The sequence below is a fragment of the Gekko japonicus genome, unplaced genomic scaffold, assembly GCF_001447785.1.
Source record: "Gekko japonicus isolate JY-2015 unplaced genomic scaffold, Gekko_japonicus_V1.1 scaffold450, whole genome shotgun sequence".
Classification (NCBI taxonomy): domain Eukaryota; kingdom Metazoa; phylum Chordata; class Lepidosauria; order Squamata; family Gekkonidae; genus Gekko; species Gekko japonicus.
This window is the reverse complement of record NW_015165843.1, coordinates 206063-216621: the sequence shown is the minus strand read 5'-3', so window position 1 is coordinate 216621 and position 10559 is coordinate 206063. Positions and strand designations below refer to the sequence as shown.

The following is a 10559-nucleotide window of genomic DNA, read 5'->3' as shown; positions in this document are numbered from 1 at the left end:
CCCGGGTTTGAATTTTGTTTAAATTACTGTATTACAAATGATGCTAGAAAGCAATCTTTCAAAAAAAGAGAGAGAGGCTGAAAAGTGACGGCCTAACTTGTTTGTACACACTTGTGTTTGTAATTTGCTGCATATTAGTAATGAAAAACGGAACAGGCTCTTGTTCGTTTAACGAGAGCTTTTGCTCCTTTTCGGAAGCATGTGCCAGAGGTTGGGTGTCCCCCCCCCCCCCATTTTCTAATTCCTTTTTCTCTCTCCATGTTATTTAATTTTTTTACAAAAAGGCTAGCTGGCGCTCTGCTTCTCTTTTCAGTTCTCACCTTGGGATCGAAGAGGTTATTCAAACAGGATAGCATTGATTATGCCAGGACCAGTCTTCATCCTTTCTTCATAATAAATCATAGGTTAATGTCTCGTCATTATCGATTTTAATGTCTAGCCTGCCCAGTTCCTAGTGTTTGGGACGTGTTGCCGTAAAAATAATTTGTATCATCATAAAACAGCAAGCGACCAAAAAAAAAAAAAAATCACAACTCCAGGCCAACCCAAATAAGTTTCCCACCTTTGCTGTACTGCTTCAGAAAGGGCTTTGACTCAGAGGGGCATCAAGGAGGAAAGAGGATCTTATAACTAAGAATCTCATTGGTGTCATGGTGATGTATTGAGAAAGCCAATTACAACATGCAGAAGTAGTACATAGTACAGCCCTCTGTGGATTGTACCACTTCAGAATCGGGGGGGATGGGACACACATGTACTTGAAAGGCAGGGTCCAAAAAGCGAAATGCCAGCACGCCAGGGACACAGCCAGGCCAGCCCTCTTCCCCGCTCCTTCATGTGCAGCTGCTGGTGTGACCTTGGGCCAGTCACAAGTTCTCTCAGAGCTGTTCTCAAGAGTAGTTCTCTCAGAGCTCTCTCAGCCCCACCTACCTCACAGGGTGTCTGTTGTGGGGAGGGGAAGAGAAAGGGATTTGTAAGCCGCTCTGAGACTCCTTCCAGTAGTGAAGGGTGGGGTATAAATCCAGTCTCCTCCTCCTCCTTCTTTGCAGTATTTTGAACTTTTACAGTCCTAGGAGGGCTGTACCACTTACAGCTTCCTGAATATTTTAATCTGCTCGGAGGGAATCCTTTTGGGGGGGGGGCCTTGTCGACAAATCCATGAAGTCTACAGGTGCAGAAGTGGATGGAAATGCTTCCATTGCCTCCTCCCCCCAACCTGCCCCCGGCCTCTATCACAAGAGTCTCCACACTCTTTTGGAAGGTCCCCAAGGATAAACCAGCCATGTGTTCCTAACACTTGGGGAGAAGGTAAAAAATTACCATAGTGTTGTGCTGTCAGCATGAAGTTATTTAATTTTCGATCTCGGGGTTTGGAGTAAACACTTTTCTTGGCTCATTAGTGCTTAATCTAGTGTTACCTAATCCACAGTTTAACTATCTTCAGCAGCTCCTGCCCCAAAACAACCCTGGCCCTCCGACTCGTGATCCAAAACTCCCTATTTAAGGCTTGCAGGAAGATTTGTGTCCGTCCGTCCCCTTCTCCACCCAGACCAAGAAAACAGGCGCTGCAACTCCCAGGCCACACATTCGCAGGCAGGTTGGAGTTAATTATTCTCCACCCTTCCCCCAGTCTGTTCAAACAACGAATTCCCTTTAATGAAGGGAATAGGATAATTGCTTAGGCAAGGCTTTTTCGCTCCCTGAGCACCCAGCGGTGGCTTCTCTGTGCCTCGGCCATTTCTCCCCCTGTTTAACTGCAGATCTCACAACACTTTTTTGGGTGGTGGGGTGGGGAGCCAGGGGCAGAGTCTTAATTTTGCACCCATGGCCAGGACGTTATTCTTTCTCCCTCCTTTCCCACAGGAAGTGTCTCTTGCACGGACACAGTTTGCTTCCCTTAATGATGAGACGTATTAATACCGTGTCTGGCCTTGGCACGTAATTTCCTACGTTGCCATGTAAGCATTTTGTTGTTGTTGTTGCTGTTGTTCAGATTGCATACCTTCCTTCCCCCTCCCGCGCACCCCCCCCCCTTAATAACTCGCTCGCTCTGTTCCCGATGCAGCCAAAGCTGAAATTTTCCATTAGGCTTGGAAACGGCTGCCAACGTAAACAGCCGCTGCTTCTTTTGATTCCAGGCTTTCCCTTACTGCCGCTGGGGCGGTTGCTCAGCAGAGGGCCGAGCCAGGAGGGCTCTGGTTTGCTCTAAGTCACAAACTGGTCTTCAGTTTGAGCGGAGTCACGGCCTGACTTTTGAGGGGGTCTTCCACCAGAGCAGAGAGAAGGTTTCGGGGTTTAATCTCAGTCTTGCCTACCCGCCGTGAGCAGTGTTCCCTCTAAGCTGAGATACTGTGAGCTAGCTCACTGGTTTTTAGCCTCCGGCTCACACGTTTTTGTCTTCGCTCCAGAAGGGCGGCTCCAGAGCAAACTAATGCATGCAGTTAGCCAAATCACTCGCTCACAACTTTAATGCCAGTCGCTCACCAAGTAGAATTTTTGCTCACAGGACTCCACAGCTTAGAGGGAGCATTGGCTGTGAGAATGGTGCTTCTCTTGTAGGGGCATCAGTTGCGGAGTGTGACGTCCCAAGGTGTGCCCCCCACACTCTGTGAGCGTTTGCTTGTAAAATCGCTTGTGTTTCCAATTTCATGAAATACAAAAAGAAAAAGAAACTTCTTAAAATTCACTTCCTGCTCGCAGGTAGGCCTTTTGAACCACGCTTTCAGTTCTGCCCCTTCCCTGCCAAGATCCTCGCTCCTTTCCTGCCCCCTCAGTTTATTTTGCTCAGATTCGGCTAGACCTTTTCTGTGATACATGTCGCCGTCCCGTCTTTTTTCCATTCGGGAGGCCTGCCTGGCTCAACCGTGCTCGAGTGGCATGGCACCCAGTCAGGAAATAGCTTAATTCTCTGCATGTGAAATACCTACAGCTCTCATGGTTCTTTGAAGGAGGGCTATGCTGTGTTTATTTAATTCATTTATACCCTGCCTTTCCCCCAGTGGGGACCCAGAGCAGCTGACGTTATTCTCCTCTTCTCCGTTTTATCCCCACAACAACCTTGTGAGGTAGGTTAGACTGAGAGAGTGTGTGACTGCCCCGAGGTCACCCAGCAAGCTTCCATGGCACAAGTGGGGATTCGAACCTGGGTCTCCCAGACCCTAGTCCGACACCTTAACCATTATACCACGCTGGCTGTCTCTAGGAGTGTGTTTTGTATCGGACAGAAAGAGGGATTGATAGTGAAGTCAGATGTTTAAAAAACAAAACATGGGATAGCTCTTGTCCAAACTATGCCATTGCAGGGAGGGGGCCATGGCTTAGTGGTAGAGCATCTGCCTGGAATGCAGAAGGTCCCAGGCTCAATCCCTGGCATGTCCAGTTAAAAGGACCAGGTGATACCCTGGAGAGTCACTGCCTGTCTGAACAGTCACTACTGACCTTGATAAATCAGTGCGCTCTCTCTCTCTCCCTCTCTCTCTCTCTCTCTCTCTCTCTCTCTCTCTCTCTCTCTCTCTCTGTATAAGCCAGGTTCATGTGTTCATTACCATAGGGAAGAGTACATGGCTGAGTGGCAGAGCATCTGCTTGGCATGCAGAAGGTCCCAGGTTCAAACCCCGGCATCTCCAGTTAAAAGATCTGGCGGGAGGTGATGTGAAAGACCTCTGCCTGAGACCCTGGAGAGCCACAGCCAGTCCAAGTAGACCAGACTGACCTAGATGGGCCAGGGGTCTGATTCAGCATAAGACGGTTTCATGTGATTTCATGCAATCACAGTGAGGAAAGAACACCCATGTCGTGATATCTTGTGTAGGTGTATGATGTGTGTGTGAACAGTGTTTGTCCACGGTGGGTTTGATGTTGTGTCTTAACACTTATGCTGAATGTGGAATTCTGAGTTTAAAGCCTTTCAGTGTCCTGAATGAGCCTGAAAGATACCCTTAGGTTGAGACTATGGATATCCAATCATCTTTTCTCTCTTCTATTCTCCCGCCTCCCAAATGGAAAACCAAGGTGCTCTGGAAAACTAGAGCCCATTCTCTAGGCATTCTGGGAATTCCAGGTTAGGAAGAAGCCTTATCAACCTCACAAGACTTTCATTGGCAGGATGCCTTAAGGGAAGTCATAGTTATTAAATAGGTATAAAACCAGTTGGTTTACAATGGAAGAGTAGTTTAATGGAAGCTGCATTTATTTCCCTCCACCTGGTGAGAATAGTAAAATTTGTGAGGTCTCCTTGGGACCCACAGTGGTACCAAGGGCTACATTCTGATGGGACCAAAGTCCGCCCTGGTTCATGCTGGCCTGATATCGTCAGATCTTGGAAGCTAAGCAGGTTTGGCCCTGGCTTGGAAGCTAAGCAGGTTTGGCCCTGGCTACTTCTTGGATGGGAGACCACTAAGGAAGTCCAGGGTCTTGATGCAGAGGCAGGAAATGGCAAAAGACCTCTGAATATCTCTTGCCTTGAAAACCAGTCGCCAGAAATCAGCTGTGACTTGACAGCAAAAAGGGGGGGGGGAGAAAGTCTGCCATTTACCAGCCTCCTACTGATTGGGGGGATTAAGTTATTTCCAGTAGGAGAAGGTTGCCTTTGACTTCCAAAGTCAGAGTTTGGGGGCAGTGACCTAGAATCAGCTAGGCAAGGGTGAGAGGCGGTGAACGTCGCCTGCAGCTCCTGAGGAGCCATCTTGTCTGGACCTCTTGGTTGCTGCCCTGCCCTCAGTAGCACGGTTTCTCCCCCTCCCCAAACTCATTTCCAGATGCAGTTGTCCCTGGATCCATAAAAAGAGGAGCCAGCCTCTCGGTGCCAACTTTGGACTCTGCCGGGGCTCTGTTTACCACGGCCCGTAAATCAACCCGGCTATTTATGCAGCAGCCCAGTTTTCTGGTTTACTTAGGAGATTGAAACCCTGCTGTTTGTTTTTGTTCAGCAGGTTTACCGTGCTCCAGAAGTAAAATATTATTGCAAGTGAGAGGGAGCCATTAGCAAGATTGCATCTTGTCCTGACCGGGAGCCAGTGAATTGCGCTGAAAGTTGAGCCAGGTCTTGTAGGGGGGGAACTAATGCTCCATGGCCTGTTTTTCTCCATTCACGCCCACACCCAACATTCTGAAATGCTTTTATGGTTCCCAGTAATCCCTTTGTATACTGTCTCTGTGTGTGTGTGTGCTTTAGTCCCTCATTTTAAGGTGTATTTCATTGACTGTGTGTCAAACTACATGAGACCCGAGTATTTAATTAGTAATTAGCCACTGATTAGTGGCCCTGATTAGGAGTGGGGCCTCTGCAGGGGTGTTTGTGTTGTTTCTCTCCCCCCCCCAATCAGTGCACCCCTGAAGTTTCTCTGTCCTGGGGCAGAGCTTACATGTAAGAGTGGAACAGTCCTTTTTGTGTGTGCACCTGGAAGTCATGGCGACCTCTGGTGACTGACCCCTACTGGGGACCTGGAGGATATTCAGAGAGGGGGCTGAATAAAGCCTGCCCCCGCCTCCCGACTGCTGGTATTCCAAGGAGGTCTCCCATCCAAGTCGTTGACGGAGTCGACCATACTTTGCTTCTGAGATCTGACCAGATCAGGCTTGCCTGGGCTGTCCAGGTCAAAGCGAGCAGTCCTTTCCTAATAAGTAGGTTCTGTGCCAGTGAAGTGCACTTGCTACTCTTTCCTCTTTATATCCTGCTTGGTTGCAGCCTTCTAATTTGGGTGTCACCTGGCAGGCATGCTTAGTCTGGTTCTAGTGCTTGCGCCTGACATTATTAGGAAGGGATCGATCCTGCAGCCCCCTGGGTGGACCCTAGCTGCCAATGTGTTCTGAGCTCAGATAAGGTTTCCTGACAATGCCATTCCTTACTCCTCCTTGGGGGAAGGGTTCTTCTGCAATGGCCCTACACTGTAGTGACTGCAGTAGGAACTATCTTAATACTCAAGGGCAGAAGGGTTTTTATTAGTGGTATCTTTAATCTTTGTTGTTGATAGCTTAGGATGCCTTTAAATGATGGAGATGGGGGGAAATGTGAATTGCAAATATGCACAATAACTGCATTGAGTTCATAGTTTCAACATTTAGAGAAGAAGAAGAAGAGAAGAAGAGATTGGATTTATACCCCACCCTTCACTACCCAAAGGTGTCTCAGAGCAGCTTACAAACTCCTTTCCCTTCCCCTCCCCACAACAGGCACCCTGTGAGGTAGGTGGGGCTGAGAGAGCTCTTGACAGAAACTGCTCTTTTTTCAAGGACAGCTCTTATCAGAACTATGGCTTGCCCAAGGTCATCCAGCCAGGTGCAAGTGGAGGAGTGGGGAATCAAACCCGGTTCTCCCAGATTAGAGTCCGTGCACTTAACCACTACACCAAACTAGTATTTAAATGCGCCGTTTTGGGATTCGGATATTTCTTTATTTCTGAGGTTGACTAAATGTCCTTTTCTCATCTACAAAATAGGCATCCTAAGCTCCGTATCCCTTTTGCAACAAATAACACACATAGTCTGGAGAATAACATGCAGTTTCAGATCAGCCAAGTCTTACTCCTTCCTGCTATGAACATCTCAGAAGACTTGTCTCAAAACATACTGCGCGGACATCAGCAGTATTGAGACAAATTTGAATAGCTTGTATTCTTGACATGCTGGGAAGAAGAAGAGGAAGAGGAGGAGGAGGAGATTGGATTTATACCTTGCCCTTCACTTGGAGTCTCAGAGGGGCTTACAAATTCCTTTCCCCTCCCCTCCCCACAACACCCTGTGAGGTAGGTGGGGCTGAGAGAACTCTGAGAGAACTGCCCTTGAGAGAACAGCTCTGACAGAACTATGGCTTGCCCAAGATCATCCAGGAGCTGCAAGTGGAGGAGTGGGAATCAAACCCGGTTCTCCCAGATTAGAGTCCATGCTCCTAACCACTACACCAAACTGCAACAGCTGTTTGGCAATGTGCCCTGGATTGTCTCTGAAGCTAGTGAATTACATATTTAGGTTTCCAGTGGGGCCTTGGTGGTCGTCTGGCCTAAGGCAGCCCTTCAACACCTCTTAGATATTCTCCTGTTCCACGGCCAGCATAGTACTCTTGGATTAGGACGTAGGGTGAATTTTTCCCCCGAACAGCATCCCATTGGTTGTCTTCTATTGGTATACTGGTTAAGAGTACAGACTCTAATCTGGGAGAACTGGGTTTGATTCCCCACTCCTCCACATGCAGCTGCCAGTGTGACCTTGGGTCAGTTACAAGTTCTTTCAGAGCTGTTCTCTCAAGGGCAGTTCTCGAGAGAGCTCTCTGAGCCCCACCTACCTCACAGGGTGTCTGTTGTGGGGGTGGGGGTGGTGAAGAGACATGAGATTGTAAGCAGCTCTGAGACTCCTCCGGGTAGTGAAGGGCCATGGGGTATCAATCCAACCTCCTCTTCTTCACCCGACCTGCCACCTGAGGCCCGTGGCCCCACACTGCCTTGAGGTAGGGCTTATCGTAAACAGGAACATAAATTGTGAAGATCATGGTGCTTGTGCTGTTTTAGAACGTTTTAAATCCTGGAAGGATGTGTCCTCTTGTTTCCAGAGATTCCCTGCATTATAGGGGAGAGGAAGCTTCTTCAGGGGCTCAAGCGTCCTGAGTTCCAAACACTCCAACTCACCTAAGTAATTTCCCCCCTCTTCTTACCCTCCTGCTTTCTCTTTCTTGAGGGAACTAGAAAATGAGATCTAGGCTGTTAAAGCTAGGAGGCGTGGAAGGTCAAAGTACGCAAACCGCCCTGTGGTCCTTCTCCAGTGTGAACCGTCTCCAGTGTGGCAGCCGAACTTCTCCCCAGCTTGGTCGTTCGCCCCAGAAGATGACCTGGCAACTCGAGCTTTGGGGGACCTTCTGGCTTTCCTTCACTTCCTTTTTAAAATGGTTTTGGTTGTACTTCAAGAAACATTTTCAGTTCCCGTTCATGAGAGCTGGTGGCCAGAAAGGAAAGTTCTTTTCTGGTGCTTGTTTGTTTTCAGTGGAGGCGCTTGTGTGGAGGAACTTCCTGGCAAACTCTGCCCTGCGTTGTTCGCTGGGGAGGGCATCGTGCCACTCGGATGTTCCTGCCTCAGTTTCCAAAACGTTACAGGCCAGCTGTGTTCCAGGTCCTGTTCTCTTCTGCCTGTGGTGCAGGAGGCCTTCTGGTGCTCTGTGGAGCAGGGCTGAAGAGCAGATGGCTGTGGAAAGCCTCTTTTAGTTATGTAAAAGCCGTTCCTCTTTCTGCCTGCCAGACTTTTGACTTCACAAAAGGCTGACCTGACACAAGGGTTGCTGCGCACAGCTATGGCACCTCGTGGGCGGGGCCTACTCCTGCCCTTGTAGAACAGATATGGAGTGGCTTGCTTTGTTTAAAAGTTGCAGTGAAAAATTCTGGGCGCCCGGCCAGAGGGGAGGATGTGATACAGTGGAAATGTTTTCTGTTGCCCTTTGTGCCTGTTTGAGCTTTGATTAGCTTTGTTGCCAGTAAGCTTAATTATGTTCACTCTTTCTCCCTTTCAAATGGCAAAGGAGAAGGCCCTTGCCAGAGCTCTTGCGTTTTCATTGTCTGAATTGCAGTAACTCAATCCCAGCAAACCAGGAGAAAGAGCTTAGTTTTTCTTCTAAACAAAATGCCTTCAGTATGTTTCCATGTTTGTTTGGGTTTTTTCCCTTCCAGATCCGGCATGCGTGATACGGTTTGTCGATTAAGGTCATGACAACATAAAAATGTAAAATACACAGAGATGCACAGTACTTTCATTTTATCTATCCAGATATCTGTCATCTTAACTGCTGAGCAATGTAAGTGATTCTTTTGTTGCTTTGTTTTCCCTACATCGCGGGAAGGGGGTCGGCCTGCAAGAGAGCGACTGGCCTGAGGTCACCAGCAAGTGAGCTTCTTGGCTGGGTGGGATTTGAACGTGGCTCTCCCCAGTTGTAGTCTGACACTGTAACTACTATACTATACGGGCTCAGTGTATATAGATTTAGAATTAGCTGCATGGCATGGGACTGACTGGGGGGTGGGGGTTTGGACCAGAATTACTATAGTGCATCTGTGTGAGCTGTAAACATCTGTGCTTGGAGTCCGGTGGCACTTTTAAGATCAACAAAGTTTTACTCAAGGTGTGAACTTTCATGTGCATGCACATGCATGCGGAAGCTCACAGCTTGAATAAACCTTTGTTGGTCTTAAAGGTGCCACCGGACTCTAACTTTGGTCTGTCGCTTCGCTGCCCACCTTGGTCTGTACTTATTTTACTCTCTCTCTTTATGGCTCAATTAGAGTCCAGTGGCATCTTTAAGAACAACAAAGGTTTTTTCAAGGTATGAGCTTTCGTGTGGGTGCACACTTCTTCAGACCAGCACAACTGACCACCTGGAACCAGTGTTCCCTCTAAGCTGAGTTGCGTGAGCTAGCTCACAGTTTTTCAGCCTCCAGCTCACAGATTTTTGTCTTAGCTCAGGAAGGATGGCTCCACAGCAAACTAATCTATGCAGTCGCCAAATGGCTCGCTCACAACTTTAATGTCAGTAGCTCACAAAGTAGAATTTTTGCTCACCAGACTCCACAGCTTAGAGGCAACATTGCCTGGAACTATCTTTACGGCTCATTCTCAGACATGTCTTGCACATGAAGCTGTCTTATACCATCAGTCCTTCTAGGGTCAGTATTGTCTACTCAGACTGGCAGTGGCTCTCTGGGATCTCAGGCTGAGATCTTTCACATCACCTAACACCTGGTCCCTTTTAACTAACAATTGAACCTGGGATGTTCTGAATGCAAAGCAGATGCTCTACCGCTCTTGCTGTCCGACATGGCTTCCGCTGTGAAGTTATGTGTGGTCTCGTGTACCTCTTATCAGTATTCAAAAGAGGCTTCACTCCCCTGGTGGTGGTGATTTGGAGAGCATATCCACTTAACTCTGGTCAGGGCAGGCACTCTTCTGTCCATCAGTTTCTGTGGGAGGCATTTTAAATGAGCACTGAACACTCTGATTGAAACCAGGGAATCTGTGAGTGCCCGACTGGCCGGTTTGCGCGTGTTGTTATTTGTTGAGTAACTCTAGAATCCGGGCACTTCACAAAAGGAAAAGTAGTCAATTTGAGCATACTGATTAATTATTGGTTAGGTAAGTGCGATTGTGTGATGGGAGGTGGCAGTCCTTGCTCATCTAGAGTGTTTGTTTGCAGCCCATTTGTGTCACTTCTGCTTAAAGGTTGGCCTTCATTGGGGCGGGGTGATGGGAAGAGTTGACCCAATGCTTTGTGCTTCTCTTCTTCCATTGAAAACGAGGCTCCTTTGCTTGAGTTGCTGTCAAACATGTCTCCCTTTTGACGTCTTCATGCCAAGCTGCACAGATGGACAGTGTTGTAGAAATAATTGTAAGGAATCGCAGAGAAGAGTAAAGCCTCTGGAGAGTTTCGGGGCTCTGGAGGAGAAAACCTTGAAGAAGCATGGACAGATTTTTTTTAAAAAAAGGTGTTGGAGAAATATAAGCCTTTCAGCATTGGCAGCCAGTGAATAAGGAAGACTGTGCCTGCTTTCCCTCCTTCCCTCCTTCCCTCCTTCCCTCCCTCCCTCCTT

General features: G+C 48.1%; 1 protein-coding gene and 1 non-coding gene across 2 annotated transcripts in view; both read left to right on the top strand.

Annotated features, from left to right (window-relative positions):
- The window catches only part of RERE (arginine-glutamic acid dipeptide (RE) repeats), a 301925-nt gene that overhangs the window by 225592 nt on the left and 65774 nt on the right, over positions 1 to 10559 (top strand).
- Positions 3309 to 3378, top strand: TRNAS-GGA. The gene has a single exon. It is a non-coding gene; the product is annotated as a tRNA-Ser (tRNA).